This window comes from Cupressus sempervirens, chromosome 11, assembly GCF_028749045.1.
Source record: "Cupressus sempervirens isolate cs-2001-9-10 chromosome 11, ASM2874904v1, whole genome shotgun sequence".
In the NCBI taxonomy this organism is placed as follows: domain Eukaryota; kingdom Viridiplantae; phylum Streptophyta; class Pinopsida; order Cupressales; family Cupressaceae; genus Cupressus; species Cupressus sempervirens.
In genome coordinates, this window is record NC_143128.1 from 552,997,835 (window position 1) to 553,012,420 (window position 14,586).

At 41.0% G+C, this 14,586-nt stretch overlaps 1 protein-coding gene across 1 annotated transcript in view; it reads left to right on the forward strand.

Moving 5' to 3' along the window:
* LOC149530822 (uncharacterized) overlaps positions 1-12,611 on the forward strand; it is a 116,212-nt gene extending 103,601 nt beyond the window's left edge. The window contains exon 3 of the transcript XR_016358860.1: positions 12,146-12,611. The gene's annotated coding sequence lies outside the window, so the exon portion shown is untranslated. The remainder of the gene's footprint in view (positions 1-12,145) is intronic.
* Positions 12,612-14,586: the final 1,975 nt, after the last annotated feature.

Here is a 14,586-nt window from a genome sequence, read left to right on the forward strand (position 1 = left end):
TTCTGCATGTTAGAGTGGTTCACAAAACTCACATCAACAGTACCAAATATTCAAAGAGAGGGTCTAAGATAGCCAAAGAAACTTCAATTGTAACTTACCTCTGCTGAGTATGCAAGCTGCTCAATTGCAACCAAAAAGTGTATAGCTTCTCCTGCTTTGGTTGACGTAGATTAGATTTCTAAACCCAATCTCTTTTGCACATTATTGCAAAATCATAATTAAGATTGGTTGAAGTGTCCATATTGCAAAAAATTATTAGTCACTTGAAGAAAGTTGATTGGTTAATTATGAATGAATAGCGTAAGACCGTTTGTGTTTACCAGCAATTCACATCATTAATCTGAGTTAGGTCCAACATAAAGTCGCATGTTTGCATTGTAAGCCTTGGGGTTACTTCACTTGATACACATTTGCTATATTGTTTAGAATTTGGAGTCTTCTTTTTCAAGAAAGGATAAAGTACTTGGTATTTTATTCTGCATGTTAGAGTGGTTCGCAAAACTCACATCAACAGTACCAAATATTCAAAGAGAGGGTCTAAGCTAACCCAAGAAACTTCAATTGTAACTTATCTCTGCTGAGTATGCAAGCTGCTCAATTGCAACCAAAAAGTGTGTAGGTACTCCTGCTTTGGTTTACGGACATTAGATTTCTAAACCCAATCTCTTTTGCACATTATTGCAAAATCATAATTAAGATTGGTTGAACCGTTGAAGTGCCCATATTGCAAAAAATTATTAGTCACTTGAAGAAAGTTGATTGGTTAATTATGAATGAATAGTGTAAGACCGTTTGTGTTTACCAGCAATTCACATCATTAATCTGAGTTGTGTCCAACAGAAAGTCGCTTGTTTGAATTGTAAGCCTTGGGGTTACTTCACTTGATACACATTTGCTGTATTGTTTAGCATGTGGAGTCTTCTTTTTCAAGAAAGAATAAAGTACTTGGTATTTTATTCTGCATATTAGAGTGGTCAGAAAACTCACATCAATGGTACCAAATATTCAAAGAGGGGGACCAGGCTAGCCCAAGAAACTTCAATTGTAACTTATGTATGCTGAGTATGCAAGCTGATGAATTGCAACCAGAAAGTGTGTAGGCTTATTATACTCTTTAAATGATTGGAGAAAAATGTTTCTGTTTTTTGAAACTTTTGCATAGCTTAAGCGCTTATACCAAAAAGAATGTAAGAATCCAATTTTCAATCTCTTCTTTTGCTAACCTACCGATAACTAACATAGATTCTCCAACAACAATTTTCTTGCTCTCCTCTAAAATTGCGTAATTCCAATTCCAACCTTCTAACAATGTCGCCCAGTGAAACATTGGGACACATCTCAACCCCCGGACTACTGCATACTTGGGATGGGGGGATGGGGACAGTGCACCCCCTCACCACCACTCAACTGCCATCAAAACAGCCAGGAGTCCCTCAGATGTCTTGGGGATGCTCAGGAATCTCTTCCGCATCTTACAAACTTCGGGAAGCCTCCCATCCTGAGAAATTTAAAGTGTTTTTTATTTTGAATTTTTTTATAATATATATTTTGTAAGAAAATTAGATATAAGCATATATTTATGGCTGATTGCAGCACATTTTCAGATCATTTATGAACTAGCTGCTATTGCATACATTATTGCTGATTATGCTGGCTACCCTAAATAAAAATCAGAAGTGGGGTATCTATGTTGCTGTTTCCATGTTTCCATGTTTGCAATTCATGTGGTGCTACTATCATTCATCCAAATCCATTTACGTCATGGCTGGTGGAACACTGCTGTCACCATTTCTTCCTCATCATTTGTTTTTGAGCCCAAGAAAAAAGGCTCCCCTTCAACAATTGACCTTGTAAGACTATCTTAACACACATCCACCTTCTACAAGCCCCAGATATTCTGGAGAGGCCCCATCAATATTAAGTTTGTCAATAACTCCATTATTGAGAGAACTACATAGATTTTTACATACAGCCTCTCTTTGTACTAAATCTTTTTCAATTTCCGTGATGTTCCAGGGACGAGGTGTGTGTGTGTGTAAAGTGTATCATGCATGCCAAATGAGACCATAGAGTTGTAAAAAATGTAGGTTGTCATTGCACCTCCATTCATTCTTTTATGACCTTGAGGCTTTTTTTTTTTGAAATGAAACCTACAAATATCTAGCTTTTTATCACTGCGAGTTACATAATAGATTCTTAAATACAGCCATTTCTTGCACTAAACATTTTTCAATTTCCATGATGTTTCAGAGATGGGGTGAAAGTGAAATCATGCATGCCAAATGAGAGCATAGAGTTGTAACAAATATTTGTTTTGTTACATATTCATTCATGTTTTTATGACCTGGAGGCTTTTCTTGAAACAAAACCATGGAATAACTAAAACTTGAAACTTGATTTTTTTTATGTCAGTGCTAATTTGAATCAATAAACATATCATAATGAATAAAAAATTGCAAACATTATTTAAGTCTTTAGACTTGTATAGAAATTAAACCACTGATCAATGGAGTCAGAAATTTCTTTATTTTATTGTCATGGACTTGAATTGGTGAACATGTCCCTATAATGTATAGGCATTCATATAATGTTTGCAATTTGATATTCATTATTACATTTCACTGATTCAAACTTTAATGTAAAATTTCCATTGATTTAAGTTAGCAGTAGCAGGCTAATTTTTTTAAAATTTCTGATTTCATTGTAACAGAAAAAATTGTAGGATGCAAAATCATCAATGCAATTGTAATGATAACATTCATTTCTTACAACTGTTTGCATTTTATCATTTACAACTGTATGCAATCATTCTTCACCTGTACACTCTTTAACTTGTTTGCTTGCTTCTAGCTGTATGCAGTAATAGAATCTCATTGATGAAAATGGCAACAGCTGTATGGTGCTATTCAACAGGTGTATGTTTTTTAATGGTTATATGAAGTCTTTGAAAAACTATTAAAATATGATTTTCTTTTAATATCAAGCAATCAAAGTAAAAAATTGAAATGAAGAAGAGTGGGTGCAGTCTTGCTAGGGTTTTGGTTGCAGGCAAGGTGTACGGGAAGTCTCTGCCTCCGAAGATGATGAATGGCTTCAAAGTGCTGTTTCTTTTCATCGGCTGCTGGTGTTTTTGTGTTTGGTGTCAGTTTTGAGGCATCCTTGGTTGTGGGTTCTTTATGCAAACCCTTTGTTCCTGTCTGCTTTGCTTGCTTCATGGTGGTGTTTCGTCACTTTTTGGGGGTTGGGCTAATCTGCTGGAGTGGTTGCGCTGGCTTTGGAGGAGTTTCTAATGGTGTGTCCTTTCAGCAGGGGTCTTGCTTTGCCTTGTGGTCTTCATAGGTTTTTGGAAGGGCCACGGTTCCCCTTTCTTGTCACCTTCTAGATGCTACCCTGTTGATGCTACCAATGGTGCTGATCGGGGAGGGGTGTTGTCGGCTCCACCACGGTTTTTTTTGGGCTCCTTTGGTTTTCAAAGGTTTTCTTTAGCAGGCGTGGTGACTATTATCTGGGCTGCTGCGATTTAGGGTTTAGATCATCTCTGATCTGCCCTTTTCTTTCTAGTTTCAGTTTAATGGCCTTTCTGGGAGGGCTTGGTACAAGCTTTTTTGACCCCTCTGTTTTTGGGGTTTTGGCAGCTCTCTTTTTGGGGTTTCTTTGTGGAAGTGTAAGGTTAATTTCAGAATGTTTGTTGGGCCATGGCATTTTAATGTTTAAAGTTATCTATTTATCTTATCTTATTATTCAGTTATAGCTGGTAGACAGGCCTTTACCTGCTTTGCTTCACCTCTCTTGGAGAAACCTATTTATTTTGGGTGGGCTTCGCCTTTGTTCTCAGGTGGAACTTGCTTCTCTAATGGTGTTGCCCCGATTGTGTTTGGCGCTGCAATTCTCTTGCTCTCCTGTTCTTTTGCTGGATTTTTCTTCTTGTGAGATAAGGTGAACTTTGCTCTTTTTTGTGGTTGTCATCATTTGGTGGATGCTGAAAATTTTCAAAGGTCCTCTTTGGCTGCTGGTTGTTTTTGGTTATGGAGATTTTTAGGTTGTGGGGTTGCTTAGATCCGTGGTGCAGTCCTGTGGCTTCGGAGGATTCTAATGAGGTTCCTTTCTGTGGCTTGGAGGATTGGTCACCTTTTGTTTCTGTCTCTTCTGCTCTCATTTCCTATTGAGGTGGACTAGTCATCTATAGGGTCGGTGATGAGCTTTGAGGGTGAAGTTGACTGTGGCAGGGATAGGCTCTGTCTTGCGGCTGTCTACTGGAAGGAGGTAGGGTATTAGAAGTGGGTTTTGTGGAGGACAACTTTCTCTCTCATTGATCCTGTTGAGGTGGGATCCCCTTCTATGGAGGTGGAGAGGGGTTCTGTAGGGATACTTGTTTTGCTCTTCTGGGAAATCTATGATACCTACATTTCAATGGTTTGGGGTTTCATGGTAGTTACCCCCTCCGATGGTTTTGGGAACCATGTTAAAACCCAAACTCATGGTTGCACCTGGTTTTCTGTTATGCATTTTTCCGAGGCTGTTTGTTTCTATGGTTTCGGGAGCCATGACAAAATGCAAAGATATGTTTTGGGTTGCCATTCAAAACCCCAAGGATCTTCTTGATTGGGAGACTGTCTCTATGATTTAAGGTGTAGCCCTTGTGTTGGGTTTGGGGCAGCTTGAATTGATTGTTCTATGCTGTAATGCTGCCGTCAGTCTGCTGGCTTTGGGCTGCTGTCCTGTAATGTGCTATCTCTTGTAGCTAATCATCTTGTTGAGGTTTCAGATCCCTGTCAAAATCTGATTTGTACTGGATTTGAGGCGCCACCAAAACCTACTTTTTTTTTTCCATAGTTGGATGCAGTTACACAATTTCCCATTTATGAAAAAGACTAAGAAGTCTCATTCCACATTCATTCTACAGTTGTATACTTCCAATCTATAGCTGTATGCAGGCATTCAAGAGTTTTATGCTTTCTTCTGACATTAATGTGGAATCATATGTTAAAAAAAACTCGGAGCAGCGAGGGGGAATCTGACTTTCCCTGAGATGGTTGAGGGGCGTCTCAGACATTTCCAATGATACTGGGGACATTAGGACATTGTGGAGGCCATTGTGGGATGTGTCTCCAGTTTTCCAGCTGATAGGATAACTAGGAGACTTTCTGGTGTACTACCAATGCCATTTGAGGGACGGATGTGCATTGGGTGGTGGGATTTTGTCCCCATTACATCCGTTTACAACTGGAAGATGTTATATCACTATGAGTACTGTTCTGGGTATGTGAGTTAACCCAGTGATTTGATGGCCAGGGGACATACTTTGCTATCTTGCCAAATGGGGGATGCCGGGGGATGAGGACGTTCCAGAGTAACTTAGTGAGTCATTTTATTTTAGCTTTAGGAAGTCACATAAAATATGTCAGCTGACTGGATGGTCCCGGTGGTGTTTTTGTAGCCGACAAAATGATTGTCGTTGGTGTTTTGTATTTTGTAGCCGACGGGTAAATAGTTTGTAGCGGACATAATGTTTGTGGCCGACGGACTCCTCCGGGAAGGTTCGGCGGATAGTATTTATATCTCGTCTGGGATCATTGTAATTCATCATTGATCTTATCTTATCAAGCATAATGTAATGTTCTGGCATATGCGAATAATATAAGTTTTCTATTTGTTCCATTGTTTGTATGCGTTCATTTACTTTACTTGTACGGTAAACATTTGGCGTCGTTGCCTGATGGACGTGGTACGCAGGCAAGCGGATGGAAATTAAATGCCGAATCTGTTGAATAAAAATAAGAACACGGTGAAGGATAAAGATGAGATTCGCGCAGCTCAAGCTAATTTAATTCTGGCACAGCAGGCAGACCATTGGAGGAGATTCCAGAAGATTGCCGACGGAAACTGAAGCGCGGAGGAATTGCTGGAGGAGACTCGAAAGCGGGTGGAGTTGGTGGAAGAAGCACAAGAGGCGTTCTTGAATTTGTATTCGCCGAGGGAAGACAATTCAGACGGAAGAGCATCGACTCGCACGGCTCGGAGTGCCGAGGGAGCACGAGCGTGGAGTGACCTCTTTGTCCGGGATACACTTCCGCGGGAGACAACTTTAGAAGATCCTTCTTCTTCACCAAGGTTCGTAGCTGTTGATACCTCCGGTGTGGAAGTTCAGACCTCCGGTGTGGGAGTTCAGACTGCCGGTGTGGGAGTGCAGACCTCCGGTGTGGGAGTTCAGACCGCCGGTGTGGGAGTGTAGACCTCCAGTGTGGGAGTGCAGACCTCCGGTGTGGGAGTGCAAACCGCCGGTGAGGGAGTGCAGACCGTCGGTGCGGGAGTGAACAGTGCCAGTGTTGCAGGAACAAACAACGCTCATGCACAAAATCTAGGAGTGGTGGCAGGACCCAAAGAAAGCTGCCGAAGTTTGATGCCGATGGTACAGCCGATCCCATCCAACATTGTAAAACATGTGAAACAATCTGGAAGGCAAATGGGATAACTGATGAAGATGACTGGATGAAGCAATTTCCGGCCACCCTACGAGGCGTAGCAATTGATTGGTTCACTGATACAGATCCACAAAAGCTAAACAGTTGGGATAACATTAAAAAGGAGTTTCTGGCAGAATTTAAACTATTGTAGGATGATAATGAAATTGTAGCAGAGATCTTCAATACTAAGCAGGGGAAGAACGAAACCATCCGCGTTTACGCCAGGAAATTAAAAGACTTGATAAACAAAATGAAAAGTAAGCCGGCAAACGGACTTTAGAAAAGATGGTTCGTGGAAGGCCTACGCTCGAAGTTGCGGAGGAAAATGAAAATTGTGCCACCGTCGTCATACACGAAAGCTTATAACAGAGCATTGGACCTCGAAAGTGAGCAGAAAACAAAGAAGAAGAAGACCACTAGCTCATCTGATTCTGATGACGACGAGCCTGCCAGAGAAAATAGCAGTGACGATGAAGGCAGTAGCAAGAAGGTCCGCACTTTACAGAAGGACATGATCCGCATGGAGTTTAAAAACATGCAAAAGGAGCCAAAAGGCAGTGAGCTGTGGTGCACGGAGTGTAGGTCATGCTAAAGGATCGTGTCCAAAGAACCAATTTTGTGACATTTGTCAGATCATGGGCCATTCGACAAAAGATTGCCCCTTTAACATGAAGACAAGAGGATCTCCATAGGTGTTTCTTACACAAGAGGCTTCCCCGTCGGACAGTAGCGGAAATACAAATAACACAGGTGCCACATCCGGAGGATATAAGAATAATAGCAGAGGGCAAAATAACAACAATGCAAACAATAACAATAATAATAGGAGCCAAGGTCAAACCTAGTATGATGCAAACGGCCGGCCAATCGTTCAATGCCGAGCATGTAATTTGTGGGGTCATTTTGCGCGGGATTGTACAACGGCAAACACACCCAAACTACTTTGTAGATGGTGCGGACTCGACGATCACGAAGATTCCAAGTGTCCAAAGTTTGGAGTAAACTTGATCACTGTCGGCACGGATGTAGAGGAGGTTCTGGCAATTATATGGAGGCAAGCGGAGGAAAAGGCGCAGGCGGAAATTGTAAAGGCATCATCGGCGGGGACATCTCAGTTGAAGGACATCACCGGCACCTTGGCAAGGAACTTCGCAGAACAAAACATTGTACGACAGATCTTACAAACGGAGGTACCAGTCAAGATAAGTGATCTCCTCACAATGCCCCAGTTACGGACGGCCATTCTAAATCATGCACCATTTCCGAAAGCAACGGAGGACACAGGAAGGGATAGTAGTGCAACGGTAGCAACAAACCCAATGCTTTTGGTTCTCACTATGGAAAGGCATCCGACGGTCGTCGAGATAGGAATTTTGGGAAAGGTTCTGACAGACACAATTGTTGACTGAGGGTCTGGCGTGAATGTGTTGCCGGAGGATACCTGGAAGAAGTTGGGAAAGCCAACCTTATGGCCATCTACATTCCAGTTGCTCATGGCAGACCAACACGTAATCAAACCGTTGGGAATCTTGAAGGCGCAACCGGTAACTATTGGAACGCAACCATTTTTATTGGATTTTGTGGTTATTCCATTGAAAAAAAAAGGATATGATGCTATTCTGGGACGCGATTGGTTGGTGCAAGCAAAAGTAAAACATGATTGGAAACGAAATACCCTATCAATGGAGGGCGGAGGCAAAAGATTCACGATTGACCTATACACGCAAATGGTTGGCGAGGAGGCAACATTGTCAGATTCTGAAAGTGAAGGCAAGAGTGATGACGAAGGAAAGAGGAGAATGGAACCGGACGAAGGAGTATTGAGACTTGACGGAGGATCGAATGACGACGACCTGGACTCGGTGAATGCCTTTTCCATTGGCAGATAGAAGATTACGAATTGTTCCCGAGTTGTAATATGTTAAGGGTCGATGAAGGTGAAAAAACAGAGACAAATGAATGTCTGAAGGAATACAGAGAAACGGAAGAAGGAAAGATGGTTATGGCTAAAGCTGAGGGAAAGAACATACAGTCCAAACCAAGAAAAAAGCAAGATCCCACTGTCCAGTACAAGGTGAACGGACCGAGCGGAAAGAAAAGGTTACACCGCAGCATAAAATTAGTTGAAGGGTGCCGACGGCAAGGAAATAATCTAGATGCGCAACGACTGCAGGCAAAGTGGGCGACGGAGGTGACAAAGAACAGGCATAAGGCGTGGCATGACAAACTCAACAAGTTTCAGTCGGGGTAGTTGGTACTCATGTACGACGGTCGGAATGAAATAAAACAGGAAAGGTTTAAGGCAAGATGGGTTGGACCATATCAGATCCGGGAGGTCGGCGACAATCGAGTGATAAAATTGGGGACGTTGGACGGGCAAGATGTACCTCACGTAGTCAACGGATCCTACCGTGCCAAGAAGATGCCGTCGCCGTCACCGTTGTAGGATGATTAGATGATTCCCTTGTCGTCGTCGTTTCAAAATGGTGATGCCGGGAGGCAAAATTGTGGTGCTGTTCAATTTTTTTGAATAAAAAAAAAAAATTGAAAAAATTGGAAAAAAAAAAAGAAAAAAAAGAAAAAAAGAAAAAAAATTGGAAAAAAAAAAAAAAAACTGCCGGAGGTGGTCCGCGGGCATTTGTCCGCGGGAGGTGCTCCGCAGGCACTTGTCTACGGGAGGTGCTCCGCGAGCATCTGTTCGTCGGAGGTGCTCCGCGGGCACCTGTCCGTGGGCATCTGTTCGCGGGAGGTGCTCTGCGGGCACCTGTCTGCGGGAGGTCTTTCGTGGAACCTTTCCGCGGAGTTTTTTCATGCACTTCCGTGCGACAACAGAATTTTTCGCGGATTTTCTCTTTCACTCTCTGCGCAGGGACAGTTGAGGCTACCTTTTCGCAGTCTTCCGCGGGTTCCTATTCGTTGCATTTGGTGGAGGACCTATTCCCACAACGTTATGGAGGCTGCGGATTTCAATCTACTTGACGCATGGAAAACAACATGCCGGCGTTGTTATTCTTCTATGTGATTTTGCTGCAAGAAGACTTGAAGGCTTGAGATTGGTCTTGGTGGTGAGGGGTGCTGCCCCTCGACCCCGCCCTGTATTGCGACAGGGAGCGCACTTGGGGCGCTGCCCCAGGACCCCGAGGGGGCGTTGCCCCTCGACCCCGCCGAGGGCCTTGCCCCCTGGGCCCCCAGTTGTTGCAAATATCAGTTGTGGGAGTTTGACCAATTGAGAAGAGTTGAAGTTGCTGTAGGCATGGACTTTCTGTGTACCAGAGGCACTGGGAGTAGGTGTTGGCCGGGAGGTTGTCGTGGTGGCTGCGTAGAGAGCTCGGGAGGAGCTAATCATCCAATTGGAGGCAGTGCAGAGACACTTGGCTTAGGGTACCGAGGAATTGAAAACAGAGAAAGCAGCATAGGTGGCTATCAAGGTCAGCTTCATTGAGGAGGCAGAGTGTTGTGTTAGCAGAGGCTACAGGCACGGGATGAATGTGGAAGTGATGTGATAGAAGCAGATTTTTCTTGTTGTACTCACTCTGTTAATGTATTTTGTTTGTTAATTTGTCTCAGATATTTTGTTAGTCGTCAGGAGACGACTTTTCTTTTTGGGGGGGGATGGTGTCAGCCGACTGGATGGTCCCGGCAGTGTTTCTGTAGCCGACGGAATGATTGTCGTCGGTGTTTTGTATTTTGTAGCCGATAGGTAAATAGTTTGTAGCGGACATAATGTTTGTGGCCGACAGACTCCTCCGGGAAGGTTCGGCGGATAGTATTTATATCCCATCTGGGATCATTGTAATTCATCATTGATCTTATCTTATCAAGCATAATGTAATGTTCTGGCATATGCCAATAATATAAGTTTTCTATTTGTTCCATTGTCTGTATACGTTCATTTACTTTACCTGTACGGTAAACAAAATACATGTATGTATTGCTGTCTGAATAATGACATTACAGAATTTGAAATATGCAATAAACCATACTTGCTGCAAAACTCATGTGGGTTTCCTATACATGGATTAGAAAGAGTTTAAGTTTTATTATTATAAGTGGGCTTATTTGTAGCTGTTGCTAAGTATATTTTATTTTGTTTAATCATGCTGGACGGAGCAGATGTATCCAACTTGAGTTAGGTGTTGAGTGATCAGTTTCTCAGTGACAATTGAAAAAAAGCAGCTTAATAAGATAGTCAAAGTGAGATGAGGACCAGGACCAAAAAAGAATTGCCAACTAACAAATTAAGATCACTACCAAAATGGAACTACCAAACTAATATTTACAGAGATTTAGATTACATCAACACAGCCATTATAGATTGAAACAGAGGAAACTTAATTAGAGAGGAGTTATAAACAGAGTCCCAGATTACAGATATGGTGTCTCACCCAGATAGAAGTCCCACACAGTTGCCTGGTAGAAAATCCCAAATCGCTAGAATGAAAAGTGCCTCATTGCCAGAAAGTATATAAAAGCCAGCAATTCTGCTGAAGGAAAACATAGAATAAACCTGCATAGAGAAATATAAATATTCTATTCTCACAAATACATCCTATTCAGGTAAATATACACACGTCAAACACACACTTGTCTAATTTAAAAAAAAGTCTTCTCGGGAGAATCCAAACACACAAGAATTTAACTGACATAGGGAAACCCTTTGAACCTTCAGTCCCAGTGAATAAACACAGGGCTGGGAGGAGGGATCATGTTGGGATGACAACTCTAGGTTGAAGGAATGCTCTTTTCTTACATCTAAGTGTAAGCTTAGTTGCTGGAGACCATTAAAGCAGAAATCCCTTACTGCTTTGCATTTCTTTTGTGCTAGGCACTAGGCTTCTTTTCATCCACTTCGGTGTGGTTAGAAAGCTTGCAACTCCTAGGGCACCACTCAAGGGATTGATGTGTTCCATTGTGTGCAGCCAAAAGTTAAAACATTCAAGGGAGCCTGCTGATCTTGCACCAGTTAGATTTTCTATGCAAGCAACGCCACCTCTTTGGAAATCCCCATTTGAACTCGCTTGTTTGTTTCTGCACATAGATGTTAGGGATTCTCAACCCTCACAATGGATGAAAGAGAATCTTTTGAGGAGCTTGGTGATTGGATCAACTGGTGTTATACAAACCCTTATATTTTTTCTTAAAATTTATCCATAAAGGACTGCATTCACTTTTCCTCAGTATTTGCTTTGTGGTATATTCCAAGTGCAACCCAAAACATCTTTATGATTACTTTCTTTTTAGCAGAGTGTCAACTGTAGGTGCATGCCTGAGAGAGAAGTCCTGATGGGTAAGCTTGGCCGTAGTTGGTGAGGAGGGTTAATTCTCAACAGTTCTCACTGTCCCTCTGTGAAGAGATTAAAGGAAACTAATGAATTAATTTGATTGGTTAGCAAATTTGCTTGCCTTTTCTGTTCGTGTAACAGTGTTAGGAAGAGATGTCTTCAAAGGGCAGGTTGGTTTCTCAAACTTGATTTAGACTGCTTTTCAGTTTTTAATTTGGAGCATTAGCTTTTAGTATGGTGTCAAGTATGATGGTGGAATCTCCTGCAACCATTAATTTTCGTAAGGCTATATCCTTAGCTGCTTTAGGGCCTTCTCATAGGACCTAGGGCTTTGAATCATTGTTGGTTTTGGTATGAAGTTTGCTCTCCCGCCTTAAGATAGTGTGTATGCATTCTCAGGTGATCACATGCACCAGCTATGCCTGGGTTTCCTCCGGATGTGCCAGTGGAATTCAGCTTGAGTGTACCCCAGATGGGGTGCTACACTTGGCTTCTTTTGTTTTTGTTATTTTTTTCGACCCCACGAATAGGAAGTGCTGAACAAAAAATCATGATCATATTTTAATGCGAGTCATTTGTGAACTCTTCATTGTTTAATGTATTGAATTCAATTTATTTATGCTCTCTTCACTGATCATGGCTGAATTCCTACTCATAAGGCAGGCATGAGACATCTTGATTTTTTCTGTATGGAGGTTAGGTTGCTTATGATGTTATTGTATAATTTTCCAATCATTTTGTTGGGCGATAAAATTCTTTTCCGCAAGTGATCTCCATATTTTGGTTTTTCCTGTTATACTGAGTATTGTGGATGTCTTCATTCAACTTGTATGGCCAATATGTGAAATATATTCTTTTGGCATGCACGTATCTGGTCATTTCACTCATCATATTTCATTTGTTGTTTCCTTATGCAAATGCCTGTATCTTATTTAATTTCAGTAGTTCTTATGTAAAATTTCAATGTTCCAATTTGATGGTTTCTTGGGGCAGAAGTTTGTATTTTAATTTAATTGTTCTGTGAAAATTGACGATACAATATTAGATTTTGAAAATTCTTTTCCTTGGTCCACTCATTTGATAAATATTAATGGAAACACTGGTGGACATAATATGTTTACTTCAAGTGAATTTGACATCTAGGTTGTTCACATTGAAATTTGGGAACATGAATGAGTTATGCCTGTTTTGACTTTAAACCTTTTTTTCATATTGTCTAGTACTGAAATCTGAAACACCCATCTGACCATTTGATTACCCTTACACTATAATTGTTGATTAATTTTGATGAGCCAACCTGAAAACTCTCCTTATGCTTCTGTCTGCTTGATCTCATTAGTCAGTAACTTTGCTAAATAGGTACAGGTTTCCTTTATGTTTCTTAATGCCATGGCTTTCAAAATCTAGACTATGGCTGTGTATTATGACACCGATAAGAACTTTGACTGAGGAATGAAGATTGACTGTAACACTTAGCTGTTGAACACTGATTAATTTGTCACATCATAGTACACAGTTTGCTGAATGATTTGGTCTTCTGTTTATGATTCTGATGTGACTTAAGGATCATAGCAATCTGTAGCCTTAAGCACATTTAGATACCGGCTATTAGCCCCATAAACCTTGCATGCAATGTGAAACCCCAAAGAGTTTCCTTTTTGCCACCTGTGTGTCATTCACCAACCATTTGGTGGGAAAAAAGAAACCTTATTCCTAGAGAACAAATAAGAAATATCTTCCACATTATGTAAGCCACCACTTTCTTTTGATTACCAATTTGCTAATAAGTGCAGTAGCAATGGACTTCTGTGAGAAAGATATGTTTGATTCATTCAGGTAAACCTCTTGGCTTCTAATTCCATTATTTGTAACCTTGAAATTTTTTGTCTGCAGCCATTGCTCTGTTTACTTTCCACATTCTATTTCAATTATTGGAAGACTCGCAACATTTTGTTAATGAGCATCCATTGCCCTATTTAGCAGCCCAACAGTAAAATTCTACAATTCAGTGGTTTTCTTGCGACCTTGCCATATTATCAATCCATTCTCCTATTCAGCACCCCTCTGGTAGAATATGATGAGTTAGACTGTATTTTTCTCGTGATCTCGCCAATCCTCACACTATTGACTATTTAGGACCACACTAGTAGAAATCTATGAATTAGCTTTTAGTTTCCTCATGATCTTTCCACATCAACAATCCATTGCCCTATTTACACCGTGCATGTAAAATTCTAGACATTAGTATGATTTTTTCTTGTGACCTCACCATATCATTAGATTGTTGCTAAACTCATGTTAGACTTAGCAAAGTGCTTTAAATTTCTATTTGTAGATTTACTATGTTTTATTTGGTAAACACTTTGACTGGGGTTGGGGGGTAGCTCCATTTGATAACAAAGAAAAGCCATTACATCATAAAAGTATTACATAACATGACTTACCATTAGGGTGGTAAATGTAGCCAATACCACAAGTGATATTGATTGCACGACCTATCTCATTAGGAGATAACAAAACATAATTTGCATTGAAAAAAGTTTAGAGAATTATTTGTAATAACTTCTTTCTACTCTAGTCTTTTTACCTTTGACACTCAAATAAGGTTTCCCTATCACTTTCTTTGAATGCGATACTATTGCTATGATGTCAACCACTGTATGTTGTCTACATACATACTCCAACCGATCTTCCAACGTTCCTGCCCGACCAAAGGGTATTAGCTATGAAATGAATGAAAGGATTGAAAAAATGATTAATTATACCTTCACCATGAATGTCACCATCAGATTCTTATCACACAATCTTAACCACTACAACCTCTACCTTATAGAACATGA